The sequence below is a fragment of the Canis lupus genome, chromosome 22 (assembly GCF_048164855.1).
Source record: "Canis lupus baileyi chromosome 22, mCanLup2.hap1, whole genome shotgun sequence".
NCBI lineage: Eukaryota > Metazoa > Chordata > Mammalia > Carnivora > Canidae > Canis > Canis lupus.
In genome coordinates, this window is record NC_132859.1 from 32,603,328 (window position 1) to 32,609,040 (window position 5,713).

Below are 5,713 nucleotides of genomic sequence, written 5' to 3' on the forward strand. Positions count from 1 at the left end.
TCTCCATTTTCCCTTGCTGTCACACGGGGCCCACTCTCAGCTGCTAGAACCTGCCCTCTCTGGCAAGGGCTCATGTCACGGACGTTTACTTTCCTCCAGGCCAGCTGGAGTGCATCTCAATGATGTTCTGTTCTCTCTCTTTTTTTTTTTTTTAATTTTTATTTATTTATGATAGTCACTGAGAGAGAGAGAGAGAGGCAGAGACACAGGCAGAGGGAGAAGCAGGCTCCATGCACCGGGAGCCCAATGTGGGATTCGATCCCGGGTCTCCAGGATCGCGCCCTGGCCCAAAGGCAGGCGCCAAACCGCTGCGCCACCCAGGGATCCCGTGTTCTCTTTTTTTGATGTTCTTTTCTGTTACCAGTTGGAGAGGACTCTGCATTCGTAGGGCTCATGTGACTAGGCTGGAGCCACAGGGATAATCTGTTCTAAAACCAACTGATTAGAAATCTTAACTACAGCTGCAAAATCTCTATGCCATGTGAAGTCACAGCCACCAGGGAGTGGAGATCATGGCCATCTTAGAATGCTGCCTGCCACAGGATATTGTTGCTCTTTGCCAGCTCTCAGACTCCTTGCACAGTGACTTACCAGAAGGTTCTAGCCTCCTTGTGTATGCAGCTAAAAAATAATGTCCTTCTCTCTCCTCCAGCCATCCAAGATGCCAAACGGAAAGAAGGCTAAGAGGAAGAAGGTGGCCCTAGCTCCTGCTGTTTTAACGGAACAAGAGGCCAAGAAAGTATCAGCCCCATTTGACAAAAGGCCCAAGAATTTTGGCATCAGACAGGATATCTAATCCAAAAGGGACCTCACCCACTTTGCCACATGGCCCCACTACATCTGGCTGCAGTGGCAAAAGGCTATTCTCTATAAAATCTAAAAGTGCCTCCCATGATTAACTAGTTTATACAGGCCTTGGGCCACCAAAGGGCTACTCAACTACTTAAGCTGGCCACAAGCACAGAGGGGAGACACAGCAAGAGAAGAAGCAGAGATTGTTGTTCCAGGCTGAGAAGAAAGCTGCCAGCAAAGGGGATGTCCCCACTAAGAGGCCACCTATCCTTTGAGCTGAGGTTAATACTGTCACCACCACAGAGGAAAACAAGAAGGCTCACCTGGTAGTGATCGCACATGATGGGGATTCCCTATTGTATGGTCAAGGGGAAGGCCAGGCTGCAGCATCTGGTCCACAGGAAGACCTGCACCACTGTTGCCTTCATACAAGTTAACTCAGAAGACAAAGGAGCTCTGGCTAAACTGGTGGAAGCTGTCAGGACCAATGACAATGACAGATGTGATGGATTTGCTGTAACTGGGGATGCAAGATCCTGGGTCCAGAGTCAGTGGCTCACATTGCCAAGCTGGAAAAACAACAGCTAAAGACTTGGCCATCAAACTGGGGTAAGTGTGCACTGTTGAATTTTCTGTACGTCAAAGTGATAGGGGCACCTGTGTGGGTCAGTTGGTAAAGCATCTGACTCTTGATCTCAGCTCAGATCTTGCCCTCAGGGTTCTAGGATAGAGCCCCATGTCAGGCTTCATGCTCACCAGGGAGTCGACTTGAGATTCTCTCTCTCTCTGTCTCAAATAAGTTAATAAATCTTTTTTTAAAGTTCTCTTTAAAAAAAAAAAATCCTTCTCTCCCCCCCTGGCTGTTACTCATTGTGCTTGTTTTCTATGGCTTCTAAAACAAATTGCCACAAACTTAGTATCTTTTTTTTTTTTTTTTTACAAACTTAGTATCTTAAAACAACATATTCTCTCACAGTTCTAGAGGCTGAAATGAAGATGTCAGCAGGGTCACATTTCCTACAGAGACTTTGTGGCAATTCCTTGCCTCACCTGGTGGTGGCAAGTATTTCTTGGCTCGTGGCCACATTAACTCTGGTCTCTGCCTCATTTTCATATCACTTCATCTCTGTGTCAAAACTCCTCCCTCCCTCCTCCCTAGGCATTTAGGGTCTGCCTAGATAATCCAGGATAGATTCCTCTTCTGAAGATCCTTAATTTAATCCCCTCTTTTGCTGTATAAAGTAATATTCACAGGTATGAGGATTTATGTGTGGACAAATCTTTGGGAGACCCACGTTTCAACCAGTCACACCCTCTGTCTCCATTCCCATGACCTGGGTACCAAGTGTCCAAGTGTCAGATGACAGGTGTTTATGACATCTTCACCCACTGCTCACACTGGGTGTTAAAGGTGATCTCTGTCTTTGCCTTGAAAACAAAATATTCAACATCAGGTATGACGTGTGTATTCAGGTCTGTAACTACCTGATCTTGCTGGCAATTCTGAAGACCATTTGGCTGGGGTTCTAGCTTCTCACTCTCCTGAGACTTCATTAACCTCCATCACATCTTCCACAGATTTGTACCTAGAATGGCAAACCAGGTGCCCCATGCAAGGTCTTTAGCAGGTGCCTACCCACCACAGGGAGACTTGTGAATGGGACGCTTCTGCATTCTTTTTTAAAAAAATTTAAAAAGATTTTATTTATTCATGAGAGACACAGAGAGGCATAGACATAGAGGGAGAAGCAGGCTCCTCTCAGGGAGCCTGATGTGGGACTCAATCCCCGGACCAGGATCACACCCTGAGCCAAAGGCAGCCTCTCAACGATTCTGAGCCACCCAGGGGGTCCCTGAGCATTCTTTTTGAAATGCAAAACCAGAGTTAGCTATAGGTCTCCCCTGCCCCTTTTTTTCCCTTTGATACTTTCCTATTGAAAATACCTATGGTGGTTTCACTTAAAAGTTATTTCTTAAGAATAAAAAAGCCCTAAAATTCAAATGATGCATACAGATTACTTTTCAATTCATCTTACAATATGTGATTTGTAAGCACTCTTAAAATATGATGATTCCTAGTTAAATTTGGGATCTGATTATCCTCCCCTACCAGCTAAAAAGTTTCTGTATAAAGAACTGTAGAAATAATGAGAGAAATGAGTGCACGTTGATTAATCACCATGCTCCGTAAAAGCAACAAACTCCCTTTGTAAAAGTGATCACTGCAAGGAATTCTGAAAAGGATGCAGGCATTGCACGAAATGAGGACAAGGGTGGTCTTTAGAAAGAATGTTCTCTGTCAGTAGCAACTGCCTGTTAGTTCACCTGATGCAGTCTCATTTTCAATGCTCAAGACATATTTATTTTTATTACAGACTTTAAAATATTATTTGAGAAACATCGTACAAAAAGAGGGTATATAATGTATATGTGTAGCTTAAGATTAATAATAAAAAGAACATAAAGCATTCTTTTCAAAGAAAGTAGCAGTAAGCGTAGAAAGGCTCAGTATCACCAGGGTATGAAATATTTGACATTCTATTGTGGAAATGCCAACACACAAATTATCCTTGTTCGCTTTTTATTGCTGTAGCACTATATTTCCCCATATAATGCTGTGCAAACATTTTATCAGAAACGGTGGAGGAGAGAAAACCCATTGTTAACCACAACCAATAAAGTAATTTGGCTGCTGATATTACAGTCTTTGCAGTTGGATGGTTATGTTGTTTTCTACATTCAACAAGGGGCGAGAATAACATATCAAGGGTAGTTATAAAGAAGCAAAGTGGAAGTTAAAAAGGCAATATGCCATAATATTTTCACCTCCCTGGTTTCTTCCATTTGAAGCTCATTATGGAAATATTACAGCGGCCCAGCCCACTGCTAATCTGGGACTTGAGCGCAGTCCGCAGAGCGTTGGGATCCCACGAGCGGGTCAGGCACACAGGGAGGCCACAGACGGGGTTTGGCCCAAATGTAAATCCCATCACGATGGCCCGCTGCTTCCAATTGCGGGAAATACGAGAGGGGGCCCACCTGGGCCTGAAGCCCCACTTTCTGGCGCCCCGGGGCACTGTGAATGCGGGAGTGTTCTCAGGCCTCCCTGGGCCTCGGGTTCTTCACTGTGACCAGAGGAGGATAATGATGGGAACGTACCTTTGTGGTGAGGATAAAATGAGTTGAAGTATGTAAAAGCCCTGAGAGCCTCTGGGCCTCAGAAGTGCTAGGTCGCTGCATCAGTGTTAGAGAATCCCCAGGGCCTTCCCGCGGCCTGCAGCACCTGCCCGCCTGGCGCCCGCGGGCCTCCTGACCTCGTCTTCTCCCCTGCTCCAGCTTTTTTTTTTTTAAGATTTTATTTATTCATGAGAGACACAGAGAGAGAGAGAGAGAGGCAGAGACACAGGCAGAGGGAGAAGCAGGCTCCACGCAGGGAGCTCCACGTGGGACTCGATCCTGGGTCTCCAGGATCACACACTGGGCTGAAGGCGGCGCTAAAGCGCTGGGCCACCGGGGCTGCCCATCCCCTGCTCCAGCTTCACTGGCCTGCCACCTTTTCCTCAGACTTGCCAACTCTGTCCCTGTTCCTTCAACACAGGTCCCTGGCTCCTGGGGCCTCAGTCAGAGAAGCCCCCTTCACCCTGCTGATGGGGGGAGCCTCCTCCTGCCTCCCAGCCCCTGCTCACTCCCTGTCACATCATGCAGTTGCTTCCTCTGTGGCATTGATCACTATTTGAGCTGAATGTGTCACACACACACACACACACACACACACACACACCCGTAGGTGACCAACTTGTCGCAACTTGCCCAGGCCTTTCTCAGTGTTAGCTCTGAGAGCCCCGCACCCTGGAAGCTCTGTGAGGGCAGGGACTCTGTCTTCCACCTCGTCTCTGGCACCTACACTGTGCCTGGCACGTAGCAGCCCCTCGGGACGTATTTGCAGAGTGGACGAAAGAATAACTAGGCGCCCGCCTCAAGAGGAGGCAGAGAGGCAGGGCCCTCTCGCGGGCTGCAGGGGAGGCCTGGAGCCCTGCTCTCATCATTTGCAGCACATCCCCACGGAGCCAAATCAGCCGCCAATGCTTTCACTCCTCAGGCAGGCGCCCGCTCCCTGACACCGTCGTGGATGTTTATGTTCCTGTCTCCATAGCTACCGAGACGCCTCAAAGGCCAGCAGCTGTTTTGCATCCCAAGATCAACACACACAAGTGTCTGGAGACCCCGGGTGATCAAGGCCAGGTGGAAGTTTTGGAAGCTGACACGGCCGCACATGTCACTTCCTCGCGGACCAAATCCCCCGAGGGGGCTTGTCACAGAATGAGACTCAGCTCGTCGGGGCCCTGAGCTCTCCCTCGGCCTGCAAGCTGTGGATTGGGGAAGAAGTTCCAAAGAATCATTCTAAAGAGCAAGAGAGTTTGGGAAGGAACAGTCACAAAGGGAAGAAAACGGAGGCTACCGGACATTTAGGAATGGAAGGGGGAAAAACTGTAAAATTGGATTTCCCTTCCCTTATCACGATAGCCCTGGCATTTGCCTCTCTGGTTAGGAGAACTGTGCAGCTAGGGGTCAAAGGAAGCCTGGACTTCACCCGGTACCTAAGGACACTGCTAGGATGCTCCCCTGTTAGGATGATCTGCTGAACACATTAGGAGGCCAGAAGGGAGTGTCTCTCTTACGTAACTGTGAAAACTGTACTTCATTTCCTTCGCTTATTAAGTGGCAATGGTCATTTCTACCCTGACTTCCTCATGAAGATGTTACGTTATTATGTGATAATCAGCCTCATCCTATGGGTTGAATGAAGTAAACTGCTCCCTCTCAGGGGATGTGTTAAGTGGGTCAGGTCATTCCAGTTGAGTGAATAAATCGATTTCAGTTGACAGGTTGGTTTCCTGCTGCTCCAAAAGTTTTTGCAACA

The 5,713-nt window shown here is 47.7% G+C and overlaps 1 pseudogene; it reads left to right on the forward strand.

The window, feature by feature from the left end:
• The first annotated feature begins 524 nt into the window (after positions 1 to 524).
• Positions 525 to 5,139, forward strand: LOC140614384 (large ribosomal subunit protein eL8 pseudogene; annotated as a pseudogene).
• The last annotated feature ends 574 nt before the right edge of the window (positions 5,140 to 5,713 follow it).